Source organism: Zingiber officinale, chromosome 4A (genome assembly GCF_018446385.1).
Source record: "Zingiber officinale cultivar Zhangliang chromosome 4A, Zo_v1.1, whole genome shotgun sequence".
Taxonomy (NCBI): Eukaryota; Viridiplantae; Streptophyta; class Magnoliopsida; order Zingiberales; family Zingiberaceae; genus Zingiber; species Zingiber officinale.
The window spans coordinates 14143679-14157996 of NC_055992.1; the positions used below are offsets into that span (position 1 = coordinate 14143679).

A 14318-nucleotide genomic window follows, 5' to 3' on the forward strand; every position below is an offset into this window, starting at 1 on the left:
TAGCTCCAAGAGTAGTACCACTCAACTTCATTGTCATGTAGGACTAAGTCCATCTGCAGTGTTTAACATGACAATCCTTATGAGCTCCTCTTGGGGACATTCTCAACCTAGATAACTAGGACATAGATTCCTTCTATAATCAACAACACACACTATAAGTAATATCATTTCCCAACTTATTGGGCATATTGATTTATCGAGCTAAACCTCACCCTTTGATAAATCAAAGAAATAAATATTAAATATATGTGCTTGTTATTATATTAGGATTAAGAGCACATACTTCCATAATAACTAAGGTCTAGTTCTTTTACTAAGTCAGTACAAAAAGAACTTACCTAAATGATCTTACTCAATACACTTAGAGTGTACCAGTGTAATTTATTAATCAAGATAAACTAATACTTAATTACACTACGACTATTCCGATGGTTTGTTCCTTTCCACCTTAGTCGTGAGCAACTTTTTATAATTTATAAAGAACCATCAACATGATCTTCTATGTGTGACACCATACACCATGTTGTATACTATATAAATTAATTGAACAATTACATTTAACAAATAAATGTAGATATTGACCAATGTGATTCTTTTATTTCAAAAATAAATGTTTACAAAAGTTAGGCTTTTAGTATACACTCCAACAATCTTCCACTTATACTAAAAGACTAAGCTGCCATATCTGTTGCCATACATCTGATTCCCATCCCCTCCACATGCCGATCAAAAGCTTTCCCCGGAAGGGCCTTAGTGAAAGGATCTGTCAGGTTATCTGCTGATGCAATCTTGGCGACGACAACTTCTCCTCGCTTGACGATGTCTCGTACCAGGTGGTACTTGCGCTCTATATGTTTACTTGCCTTATGGGCTCGTGGTTCCTTCGAGTTTGCAACTGCACCGCTATTATCACAATAAATTATGATGATCTTGGGCAAACCAGGAACCACATCTAAGTCCATTAGAAAGTTCCTAAGCCATACAACTTCTTTGGCTGCCTCAGAGGCTGCCACATACTCAGCTTTCATGGTTGAGTCCGAGACGCATTTCTGCTTAACACTCCTCCATGCAATGGCTCCACCTCCTAGAGTAAACACATAGCCTAACGTAGACTTACTATTGTCCCTATCTGATTGGAAGTCTGAATCCGTGTAACCCACAGGGAGCAAATCGTCTGCTTGGTAAACTAGCATATAATCTCTAGTCCTTCTCAGGTACTTCAATATATGCTTTACAGCAGTCTAATGTCCTTGTCCAGGATTACTCTGATATCTGCTAACCATGCCCACGGTAAAACAGATATCAGGTCTCATACACAGCATTGCATACATAAGGCGTCCTACAGCTGAAGCATAAGAAATTGCCTTCATATCCTCCATCTCCTTTGATGTCTTCGGAGACATCCCTTTAGATAAGGCTACTCCATGCCTAAAAGGTAAGAAACCTTTCTTGGAGTTCTGCATGCTAAAACGAGCAAGGATTGTATCTATATATGAAGCTTGAGATAGACATAACATTTTTTTCTTGCGATCCCTTATAACTTTGATCCCAAGAATGTGTGCACATTCTCCTAAGTCCTTCATATCAAATTGTTTGGACAACCATACCCTTACGTTCGATACTACCTTGACATTGTTGCCAATTAACAAAATATCATCTACGTATAGCACAAGAAATACCACCACGTCTCTGTTACACTTCTTGTATACACAAGACTCATCCGGACATTGAATAAATCCATAGGACTGAATTACTTCATTAAACTGGATGTTCCAAGATCTTAAAGCTTGCTTCAGTCCATAAATGGATCGATTGAGCTTGCACACTAGATGCTCTTTGCCCTTTTCAATGAACCCTTCTGGTTGCTTCATATGGATGTTTTCTTCAAGACTTCCATTAAGGAAAGCTGTCTTGACATCCATTTGCCAAATCTCATAATCCATATGAGCGGCAATGGATAAGAGTATCCGGATAGACTTAAGCATGGCTACCGGCGAAAAAGTCTCCTCATAATCGGTTCCCTCTTTCTGAGTATACCCTTTTGCAACAAGCCTTGTTTGAAGGTTTCTACCTTCCCGTCTGCCCCTCTTTTCCTTTTGTAGATCCACTTGCATCCAACGACTTTTATACCATCAGGTGGTTCTACAAGATCCCAGACCTTATTAGAATACATAAACTCTATTTCAGAATTCATTGCCTTTTGCCAAGATACTGCATCTTTATCTTGGAGTGCTTCGTCATATGTCCGGGGATCAGGTTCATGTTTACCTAGGATCAAATCCGAAGACTCTCCCAAAAACATTAGTCTCTCAGGTTGCCTTACAACCCTCCCACTACTACGAGGCACTGTCTCTGGTTGTGTATCATGTGTGACACGTGTTGCAGTTTCTTGTGGTACTTCATCTTGTACTGTTGGTATTAAAGTAGACGCGTCCTCTCTTATTTCTTCTAGAACTATTTCACTCATGGGCTTATGGTTCATTACATAATCTTCTTCTAAAAATTGAGCATTAGTGCTAATAATGATCTTCTGATTTTTAGGATTATAAAATAAACCACCTTTCATTCCCTTAGGATATCCCACAAACAGACAAACTTCTGTACGTGATTCCAACTTGTCAGTATCTCCCTTCAGCACATGTGCTAGACTACCCCATATCCGGATATGATTCAGACTAGGCTTACGCCCATTCCATAATTCCATGGGAGTAGAAGGAACTGTTTTAGAAGGTACCATATTCAGAATGTACACTGTTGTTTCTAAAGCATATCCCCAAAATGAATTTGGTAATTCTGAATAACTCATCATCGATCTGACCATTTCCATAAAAGTCCTATTCCTTCGTTCTACCACACCATTCTGTTGGGGTGTACCAGGTGCAAACAATTGGGATTGAATCCCGACTTCTGATAAGTAATTCCTAAACTCTCCAAAGAGGTATTCGCCACCACGGTCAGACCGTAGTGCCTTGATACTTTTACCAAGAAGTTTCTCCACATTAGCCCTAGATTCTTTGAACTTGTCAAAACATTCAGACTTGTGGCACATCAGGTAAATGTATCCGTATCTTGAATAATCGTCTATAAAGGAGACGAAATATTCATAACCACCTCTTACCTGGATAGACATAGTACCACACAAATCAGAATGAACCAGTTCTAACGCATCTTTGGCTCTATACCCCTTGGCCTTAAAAGGTCTCTTGGTCATTTTTCCTTCCAAGCAGGATTCACATGTTGGAAAGTTTTCCAACTCTAATGAACCCTAGAGTCCATCGGCTACAAGCCTTTGAATCCTACTTAAGTTAATATGACCAAGCCTTAGATGCCAAAGATACGTTTGGTTCATTTCCGAAGGTTCTTTTCTCTTATTAGAGTTAGAAGACATGTTATTAATTTCCATATTTTGCTTTGTGGGAGAAATTGGATTTAATGTATATAAATTGTCAACCAATGCACCAGAACAGATATCACCTTATTTCTCTTTATAACCACATTGCTACTAAAGGAAACTGAATATCCATCCAAATACAATTTAGAAACTAAAATTAAATTCTTTCTAAAACTGGGTACATAAAGACAATTTCTTAAAACCAAATTTCTATTCCTATCAAAAGATAAGTAGACGTCTTCCACTACAACAGCCGCCACCTTAGTAGCATTTCCCATGTAGATGGTTATCTCTCCTTCAAATAGTCGTCGGGTTTCCTTGAACCCCTGCAAAGAATTGCAGACATGATCAGTGGCTCCCGTATCTACACACCAAGTGCTGGTAGATAACACCCTTAAACATGTTTCAACTACTAGAGCATGAGATATACTCTTATTGTTCTGATTCCTACGAGGACAGTCCGCCTTCCAATGTCCTGACTGCTTGCAGATGAAGCACTTGCCCTTCAACTTCTTCATTCTAGCTTTTTATCCCTGAGGTTTATTCACTCTCTTTGCTAAAAAGACTTGTTTCTTCTTCTTCTTTCCTTTCATCTTAGAAGTAGAACCATTTTCAGCATAGTGAATCTGAGAACTTTGACGAAATATACCTTCTGTTGCCTGTAGTTATGTCAGAAGTTCCGCCAACGTATACTCTCTTTTGTTCATGTTATAGTTCAGGCGGAACTGCTCAAAACTTCTAGGTAGCGTTTGGAGAATTATATCGACCTGGATTTTCCCATCGATTTCTACTCCAAGAACTTGTATTTCGTTCAGATAAGCCATCATTTTGAGGATATGATCCCTTACGGGTGTTCCCTCAGACATGGTGGCTGTCATTAGCTTTCTCATTGCCTCTTGCCTAGCAATCCGACTCTGGTGCCCAAAGAGTTCTTTGAGATTGTTCATTATATCATAAGTTGTTGATAAATCTTGATGCTGATGTTGCAATACATTTGACATTGAAGCCAAAATGTAACACCGCGCCATCTCATCAGCTTTTACCCATTTCTTATGATACTCAATCTCTTCTGGGGTAGAGTCACCGTCAGGTGCATCAGGGCAAGCCTTAGTCAATACAAACTTATAGCTTTCAACAGTAAGAACAATGTCCAGGTTCCTTTTCCAATTAATATAGTTGAGACCAGTAAGTTTATTTTCTTTCAGTATAATGGCCAGTGGGTTGAAAGTCATCCTAAGAAACACAAAAATAAACTTTGGTCAAGACTCTAAATTTAGAATAATATTGATTTCTCGAACAATACTATTTTAAATTAACCAACACCTCAAATCACCGTGAATATTGCATGCCATGTTAGTGTGGACGTATACAAATTCAACATTTGTAAGAGGAGGGTGTGACCCATTAATTTTATTATCTTGTCATCCTAACTTTATGACAAATAAAATTAATAGTTGGTTTCACTTTGGTCACACAAAACAATAGCAGTGACTCCGTTGGGGAGGATACGATTGAATGCGTCTAAGTGTATACCATTACTTGATACTAAGTCCATTAAATAGGATTGTGCCCCTTCAGTTGGAGAAGATCACACGCTCCTAAATAATTTCCTATAACCATCCATAAAAGGAAGTTTGATCTAGTGATCCGCAACAAACCCATCCGTTGTGGAGGGAGGCACTCAGAACCAACACGCAAGCTTGTTGCATCACTTACAAACCAATAATGGAGACCATGGGATTTATTAAAATTCCTCTCCCACTTAGTTATTTAAAATGAGGATTTTAACCTATGCTAGCATACATCACATGCACATAAACATCACAGTAAATAAAAGCAATAAATTTGGAAATTAATTTTTCAACTATTATGGTCTTTTCCTTTACTGTCTTCAGTATGCTCCAACCCTAGCTGCTGCCATCTTTAGCCATCGCCATCGGGTTGAGTTGTCGCATCTATCTTGCTTCTTATTCCGCTGCACCTCTGGTCCTCCAATAGCACCACGCCTCGCAAATATACGATCCGCGACAGATATAGAATTTTACAAATATCGATCCTATATTCCATAAAGGAATGTACATATATTCTAGATCGAACAAAAATAAAATTCTAAAAATAATACAGCTCATGCTGTATTTGATACATACCTCTTATCAGGAAGCTGTGATGAGACCAAATTCTGAGAAATGGCTAGAGGCCATGAGATCCGAAATGGAATCCATGTACACCAACTAAGTATAGACTTTGGTTGATCCACCTGAAGGGGTAGAACCCATTGGGTGTAAGTGGGTCTTTAAGAGAAAGACTGACATGGATGGACTTATATATAAGGGTCGATGAACCCATTCAGCTTCCTGGTAGCTAAAGGTTTCAAGCAAATTCATGGTATTGACTATGATGAAACCTTTTCTCCAGTAGCGATGTTTAAGTCCATTCGGATCATGCTTGCTATTGCAGCATACCACGATTATGAGATCTGGCAGATGGATGTCAAAACCGCATTTCTGAATGGAAACCTGCTCGAAGATGTGTACATGGCACAACCTTAGGGTTTTGTAGATCCACAGCATACTGGTGTTACTCTCCGCAAGTGTACGGAAATGTCGCAAGTAATATAAAAGATTATCGTATCCACAGGGACTTGAATAAGCACTAGAAATGTCTCAATGCGAATTAGCTAAACAACTATCCAATCGTTTCAAAAGCAAAGTAAAGGTAAACAAATCTAATATTAAAGATCAACAAACAAGAGTTTAGTGTTTTGAGTTATGATAAAGGGAGATTCTAGGAGTTTCGGTTTCTTTGTAAGATTTCTTGAATGTAAAAGGTTCACCAATTCTTATTCCTCAATTGCCAAACATGAAGAAAGTTGCCGGTTCCCTCTTGCAATAGACAACCGGCTAAGGACTGAGAAATGTATCTAAATAGGATTAATGAGATATGAACCTACGTTGTCCTTACACAGAAGCGCACCTATTACTATGCCTTCCTCGGATATCAACATAGAAGCCCACAACTTATTAATCTATAAAGATACAAGAAGCTAATCATAGAATCCATCCTACTCTCTTGAATATTCCCATTTCCTCTTCAAGATTATCTCTCAAACGTCCTTACACGGGCTTGCACCTGTCACGTGGATCCCTCGGATGATCGAGTGAGAGTTTATCCTTACCAAGTCCATAAGAAATCCAAACAATCAATCAAGAATGAGAATTAAGCACAAACCACCATCAATCATTCAAGATCTAATTGATACAAGCAAGATAATGTCATTGAAACAAGAAAATGGCAAATCCATAAGAGATTACATCAATCCATCATACAAATACTCCCTTAATCCTAGAATACAAGATCTACTCCATGAATTGAGGAAGAAAACCCGAAAGAATAGAAATTACAAGCATTCCTTGAATCCCCTATCCAAGAAAACAAGAAGAGGGGAAAAGAGAAAACTTATCTATGAAGAAGCCTTGTCTTCGGATCCAATCCTCGCTCCGGAGCCGGAATCGTCGAGATCTCCCTTAGAATCGCCCAGAAATCCTCCCAAGAATGGGAGGAAATCACCAAATCTTGCTTTCTCCCAAAGGGGGAGAGATCCCCTTTCAATTCATGAAGAAGGGTTTAAATAGAGGAGGGAATTGGGCGCCTACGGCCCGTGACACGGTGTGAGATTCACACCATGTCCGGTTCCCTCTCGCCAAATCCATGCGTGTGACTCCACGCCGAACCCTCTCTCTGGAAATGATACAGTAGTGTGGTGCACACGGCCACACCGCTTAGTCTCTGGAAATGCTACACGGCCGTGTGGTGCACCCGGCCACCACCTGCTTGGTCTCTGGACAGTGCACACGGCCCTGTAAGGCTTCTGCTCTGGTTGGCTTCAAAGCTTGGCACGGCCGTGCGAGGTTCACACGGCCTTGTCATCTTCCTCTTCTGTTGGTGCCAAACTCCACACGGCCCGAGCTCCATACCAGTGCAGGGCCGTGTGAGGTACACGACCCAGTGCTTTCTCCCTTCGTTTCCTCCAATGCATGCCCAAAGATGTAGATTCTTCACCAAATCGACTCTGTGTACAGAAAATGCACAAAAAGCGGATCTCAAACCAAAAGAGTAAATATGCTAAAAGGAAAGCTGGAAGTATAAAAATGCATAGATCAAGCATGCTCAAAGTATGTAAATGTGCGTAAAAACATGCATAAAAGAGTATATAATCTACGCACATCACACCCCCAGACTTTAACCTTTGCTTGTCCTCAAGCAAAATGCTGCAGTCTAAATTCATATGTTCTACAACACATTCATAAAACCCAGTGCACTTTCCTAACTCTATCAAAAAGTTTCATTAACAAGCTTGATCATGGAAACAAGTAAAGTATGGTTCAAGCATAAGAATCATGTGCGCAGTGTAAAAGTAACTCAACACCCTTCAAGTTTCAATCCATGTCCTAGTCAAGTCGTCATCAAATTTGAATTCCTAATGTTTCCAGTGAAAGACAAGTAACCAGTGATAGGCACTTACTCACCATTCACTTGGTTCATATTTCTCAACTAACCCAAGGTCTCAAAGGTGTGCTCAATCTCAAGGGAAACTAAGCAGTCATTTCCCCAGTAACCTAACTCGGTCTCAAAGGGGTGACTTGCTAGATTTCACTCATGACAACTATTTTTTTATATCCCTTATTGTTAATTTTTTTTTTAATAAGTGTTTGCATTGTACAAAACTTATTCACAAATGTACTTTTAGCACACATGTTGGGATATTTTGATTTTTCCAAATGAGCTTTAATGATTTGAGCCTCATCTAGTAACCAAAATGAAAGTTGAGAGATCACCATGGAAACCAAGTACTAAGCAAACAAGATGAATCATGACTATTTCAATGACATCAACTATTCAAGCATCAAGCACAAGTGTAGTGAAGATAAAATCCTTAAGGTTGAACCAAAACTAAAACTCATCACCATAAGATTCTTAGCTTATTAATGCTTCCCAAGATAGAAAAAAGAACTACACAAAGTTTACTACTAGCATCATTCGAACATCATGAATCAAGCCAATAATCGTGCTAACATTTCACTTGAATCCAAGAAAGCATATAAGTGAAGTTTTGATGTTCTCAAGATATATGCCACAAAAAATCAAAACACAATGCAAGACATAAGCAAAAACAAAAACAAACAAAGCAAATCAAATGCATCTAATGCATCCCCCCAGACTTAAATTTTTCATTGTCCCAATGAAAAGTAAAAACAATGTGGAGGAGATTTTAAAAGAAGTTACCAAGTGATGAGCTCCAAATGGTTGACGTTCATGTTTTTAAAGATACTCCTCCATCCAATACTCACATTCCTCCACAACTTTGAATTCTACAACAATAAGATAGACAAGAAAAATTAAGTAGAGGATACATGTTTATTATAAAGAGAGAACTAAAGACATAAAAGAAAATATGGAAAATGAACTTGGGTTGCCTCCCAAGAAGCGCTTGTTTAAGGTCATCAGCTCGACCACCTCATTAGATTCATCTAAATCTTGCTCTTGGAGGGGTAAGATATTTTAGAACCCTCCTACCAAGGGCTCTTATTATGGAGGGAGCTTTCATCAAAGGAGCTACAAAGTAAAGTATAACTCTCTCCATCTTCGTCTTCTTGGAAATTTTTTCAGGTGGTCGAATACGGTTCGGATTGAGCTTCCAATTATTGGCCCATGTGAAATCTGCACATCCAAAAGAAAAACAAATCTCCCACAAGCATGTTATATAGTATAGAGCTAGAACCATATCAAGATAAGATGCATAAGTAATAAAAACTGAATCACATCCAACAAAGTCAATTATAGGTACCTCCATAAAGTTTTCCAAAAGATCACAAGAAATACTAACCTTACTTTGCTGAGAAATACCTGAAATTTCTAAACATGTAGATGTGACTTCCTCTGAATCAAATGATGGTTCTGGCTCTAGCTTAGATGTTGATGATATCAATGATGGTGATTCTTGAGACTCTGCTAGCTCTGCATAAGTCTCTACACATTGTTCCAAAACATGATCAATTCTTAAAACCTCTAAGGGTTGTCTTGACAAAGGTGGTGATCCTTGAGATGCTGCTTCCACAACACAGCTCCCTACACATTCTTCCATATCATCATCATCAACACATACATCAAAAAATAAACCAACATCTATGTCCTCAATAGGAGAATCAATAACGAGAGGATCAATAACTTCACTTGCAGTTTTAAGTTGATCTACCACATCACATTCATCATCTGAAAATTCAATTTCACTATAACACCTTATAAAATTTTGAGGTAGATCTGAAAACTTATTTACCACTACATTATCAATAAAATCCTCATCTGAAAAATCTTCATCTTCATATATATTCAAAAATCTGCACTCAACCATATTAGTGTCACAGGATTTGCTGAAATCTTTATTTTCATTGACCCCCACTAACCTTTGTGGAAAAGGAACCCTTAGTGAAGGTCCTAGGAAAGACTGAACTCCCTTTTTCCCAAATTCCCTTTGAGCTTTTGGAGGAGGTCCAACTTGCTTATCTAATGTTGGTGTGATTAATCGTTGAGGGAAAGGTACTTCTGGCCTTTGGGAACTTCCTAGAGAAATGGAATTGAGTTCTTGTGATCTTCTATTATTCTTCTCCTCAATTCTAAACATGTCATTCTTCAGAAGTTCTTCATAATTTTTGCCACTTCTCAACCCAACATCATCACACTTTTCATTGGATCTTGACTGTGTAGGAGGGGGATCTTCTTTAAACCATTTTGAAACAATACTATCAAGCTTTGCCCCCAAATGTTTGAACTCCTCACTCTGTGACTTGTGAATTTCAACATTTTTAGGTGGTTGAATTTCATTTTGTTTGACAGGCTCTCTTACATTTATGGCTTGCACTTCTTGAATATCTGAGGAAATTCCATCCAACTTTTGTTCGACCATTCATGGAGGTTCAATGTCACTTGATCAATTAACGAATAAGCTTCATCTATACTTTTGTCCATAAAAGAACCTCCAGCTGATGAATCCAATAAAGTCTTGTCTGAGAAAGAAATTCCCCCATAGAATATGTGCAAAATCAACCATTTTTCAAAACCATGATGAGGGCACTGTCTTTGAAGACTCTTGAATCTATCCCATGCTTCAAATAATGATTCTCCATATGCCTGAGAAAAATTTGTTATGCAATTCCTCATATACACCGTTCTACTTGGAGGGAAAAAATGATTCAGAAATTGCTTCTCCAATTGTTCCCAACTTGTGATGCTTTGAGGACAGAGAGAATATATCCAAGTCCTTGCTTTATCCTTGATACTGAAAGGAAATATCATCAATCAAACTGCATTTGCTGATACTCCTTCGCATTTCACCAAATCACAAATCTCTAAAAATGTTTCAAGATGCAGATAAGGACTTTCTGATACTTCTCCTCCAAATTTGTGACCTTGTATCATGAAAATTATCTCTGGGTCTAGTAGGAAACTTTCTGCTTCAATTTGAGGTTGCACAATGGGAGATAAAAATCTTGCAGAAAAGGGTGTAGAAAAATTTCTCATGGGCCTGCTTGACATGTTAGTGCTCATGGATATTCAAGAAGAAAAAGAAAATTATCCAGAATCAAAAACAAGAAATAAAATGCAATATGAAAAGCAAGAAAGCAAATGCAGAATTTAAATTGCAAGAAAAAAAGTGCACAATGAAAACAAGAAAGAAAAGATAAAAGGAAAAAGAAAAATATCTAGAATAATTCATATGCTAAAGATTGCAAGATATGTTTACAAAAGAAAAGAAGAAAGAAACTAGATCAAAAGAGAAAACACAGAAAAGTTAGATTAGAGTGCTAGAAATCAAGAATGCAAAGTTAGAATTAGAATTAGAATTGCAACAAAAAGAATTGTCAAGAATGTTATTCAAGAAAAGAAAAGCTTATAGAAACAGAATTCTAAAGTTACAATTACGAAAATGTAAAGAAAGAAAGAAAAGTTATGTTTAGTCTAACTCAATTGATAATTCCTAATGTTATAGCGCAGTCCCCGGCAACGGCGCCAAAAACTTGTTACTCTCCGCAAGTGTACGGAAATGTCGCAAGTAATATAAAAGATTATCGTATCCACAGGGACTGGAATAAGCACTAGAAATGTCTCAATGCGAATTAGCTAAACAACTATCCAATCGTTTCAAAAGCAAAGTAAAGGTAAACAAATCTAATATTAAAGATCAACAAACAAGAGTTTAGTGTTTTGAGTTATGATAAAGGGAGATTCTAGGAGTTTCGGTTTCTTTGTAAGATTTCTTGAATGTAAAAGGTTCACCAATTCTTATTCCTCAATTGCCAAACATGTAGAAAGTTGTCGGTTCCCTCTTGCAATAGACAACCGGCTAAGGACTGAGAAATGTATCTAAATAGGATTAATGAGATATGAACCTACATTGTCCTTACACAGAAGCTCACCTATTACTATGCCTTCCTCGGATATCAACATAGAAGCCCACAACTTATTAATCTATAAAGATACAAGAAGCTAATCATAGAATCCATCCTACTCTCTTGAATATTCCCATTTCCTCTTCAAGATTATCTCTCAAACGTCCTTACACGGGCTTGCACCTGTCACGTGGATCCCTCAGATGATCGAGTGAGAGTTTATCCTTACCAAGTCCATAAGAAATCCAAACAATCAATCAAGAATGAGAATTAAGCACAAACCACCATCAATCATTCAAGATCTAATTGATACAAGCAAGATAATGTCATTGAAACAAGAAAATGGCAAATCCATAAGAGATTACATCAATCCATCATACAAATACTCCCTTAATCCTAGAATACAAGATCTACTCCATGAATCGAGGAAGAAAACCCGAAAGAATAGAAATTACAAGCATTCCTTGAATCCCCTATCCAAGAAAACAAGAAGAGGGGAAAAGAGAAAACTTATCTATGAAGAAGCCTTGTCTTCTGATCCAATCCTCGCTCCGGAATCGAGATCTCCCTTAGAATCGCCCTGAAATCCTCCCAAGAATGGGAGGAAACCACCAAATCTTGCTTTCTCCCAAAGGGAGAGATCCCTTTCAATTCATGAAGAAGGGTTTAAATAGAGGAGGAATCGCGCCACACGGCGTGACACGGCCGTGTGAGATTCACACGCCATGTCCTCCCTCTCTGCCAAATCCGCACTACTGCAGGTGACTCCACACGGCCGAACCCTCGCTCTGGAAATGATACACGGCGTGTGGTGCACACGCCACCACCGCTTAGTCTCTGGAAATGCTACACGGCCGTGTGGGCCACAGCCTGCTTGGTCTCTGGAAATCTCACACCGTGTAGATCCACACGACCTGTAAGGGTAATTGCCTTGCCAAATCTTGACACGGCCGTGCGAGGTTCACACGGCCATGTCATCTTCCTCTTCTGTTGGTGCCAAACTCCACACGGCCCGAGCTCCATACCAGTGCAGGGCCGTGTGAGGTACACGGCCCGGTGCTTTCTCCCTTCGTTTCCTCCAATGCATGCCCAAAGATGTAGATTCTTCACCAAATCGACTCCTGTGTACAGAAAATGCACAAAAAGCAGATCTCCGAACCAAAAGAGTAAATATGCTAAAAGGAAAGCTGGAAGTATAAAAATGCATAGATCAAGCATGCTCAAAGTATGTAAATGTGCGTAAAAACATGCATAAAAGAGTATATAATCTACGCACATCAACTGGTAGAGTATGCAAGCTACATAAGTCTATTTATGGACTAAAGCAAGCTTCTCGGAGCTGGAATCTTCGATTCGATGAGGCGATCAAATAGTTTGGTTTCATCAAGAATGAAGATGAACCCTGTGTCTACAAGAAGGTTATAGGGAGCACAATTGTCTTCCTTGTGTGTGTATGTGGATGACATACTACTCATTGGGAATGACATCCCTTTGCTACAGTCTGTAAAGACTTGGCTAGGGAATTGTTTCTCAATGAAGGACTTATGTGAAGCAACCCGTATTCTAGGCATACAGATCTATAGAGATATATCTAAGAGATTGCTTGGCCTAAGTCAGAGTACATATATTGACAAGGTATTACTACGGTTTGCCATGCAGAACTCCAAGAATGGATTTCTGCCGATGTCACATGGTGTGAGTCTTTCGAAGACTCAAAGTCCCTCTTCTAGAGAGGAGAGAGACCGCATGGATACGATCCCTTATGCCTCAGCCATAGGTGTTGGTTGCTACTCGGAAAACCTAGAGGTTCCACTGTACAAAAATTTTGTACAAAGGTCTGAACCTTTTCCTAGCTACCATGTGTTCTTTTAAATTAAATTTTGGATCGCCGGCGGAACTTAACACGTTTGATCCAAAACTTAATCTATTCGTTATTTTAGGTTTTGACTTGGGTCTCCTGCGGAACTTAACACGTTCGACCCAAATCACCTTAAGTTATTAATTCCATTAAATATTAATTTCCATAATTGGTTCCCAGTACTGACGTGGCGAGGCACATGGCCTTCTTGGATATGGGAGCACCCACCACCGACTAGACAAAACCTTTTATAGAAAGCTAATATTTAATTTCCTAAAATAACTTTAGGTTAACCGAAAAGAACAATCAAATCACAAGGATAAATAAAACAAAAAAAAACACAACATCGAAAAATATATTCAAAATACTAGAACGTAAGTCTCTTGTATTTGGTATTATTTCCATAAATAACTAGTATGATGCGGAAAAGGAAAAACTACTAGTTATACCTTCTAGAAAGTCCTCTTGATCTTCTATCGTATTCCTCTTCTAACCTCGAACGTTGTGTGGGCAACGATCTTCCGAGATGAGATACCACCAACCACCTTCTTCTCCTCCTTGCTAGGTTCGGCCACAAAGAAAGAAGCTTCACCAAGGAAGAAAATCAAAACACTAACCAAGCTCT

General features: G+C 38.7%; 1 non-coding gene across 1 annotated transcript; it reads left to right on the forward strand.

Annotated features, from left to right (window-relative positions):
• Positions 1-10502: 10502 nt before the first annotated feature.
• LOC121973880 lies at positions 10503-10608 on the forward strand. The gene has a single exon (XR_006109791.1). It is a non-coding gene; the product is annotated as a small nucleolar RNA R71 (small nucleolar RNA).
• Positions 10609-14318: the final 3710 nt, after the last annotated feature.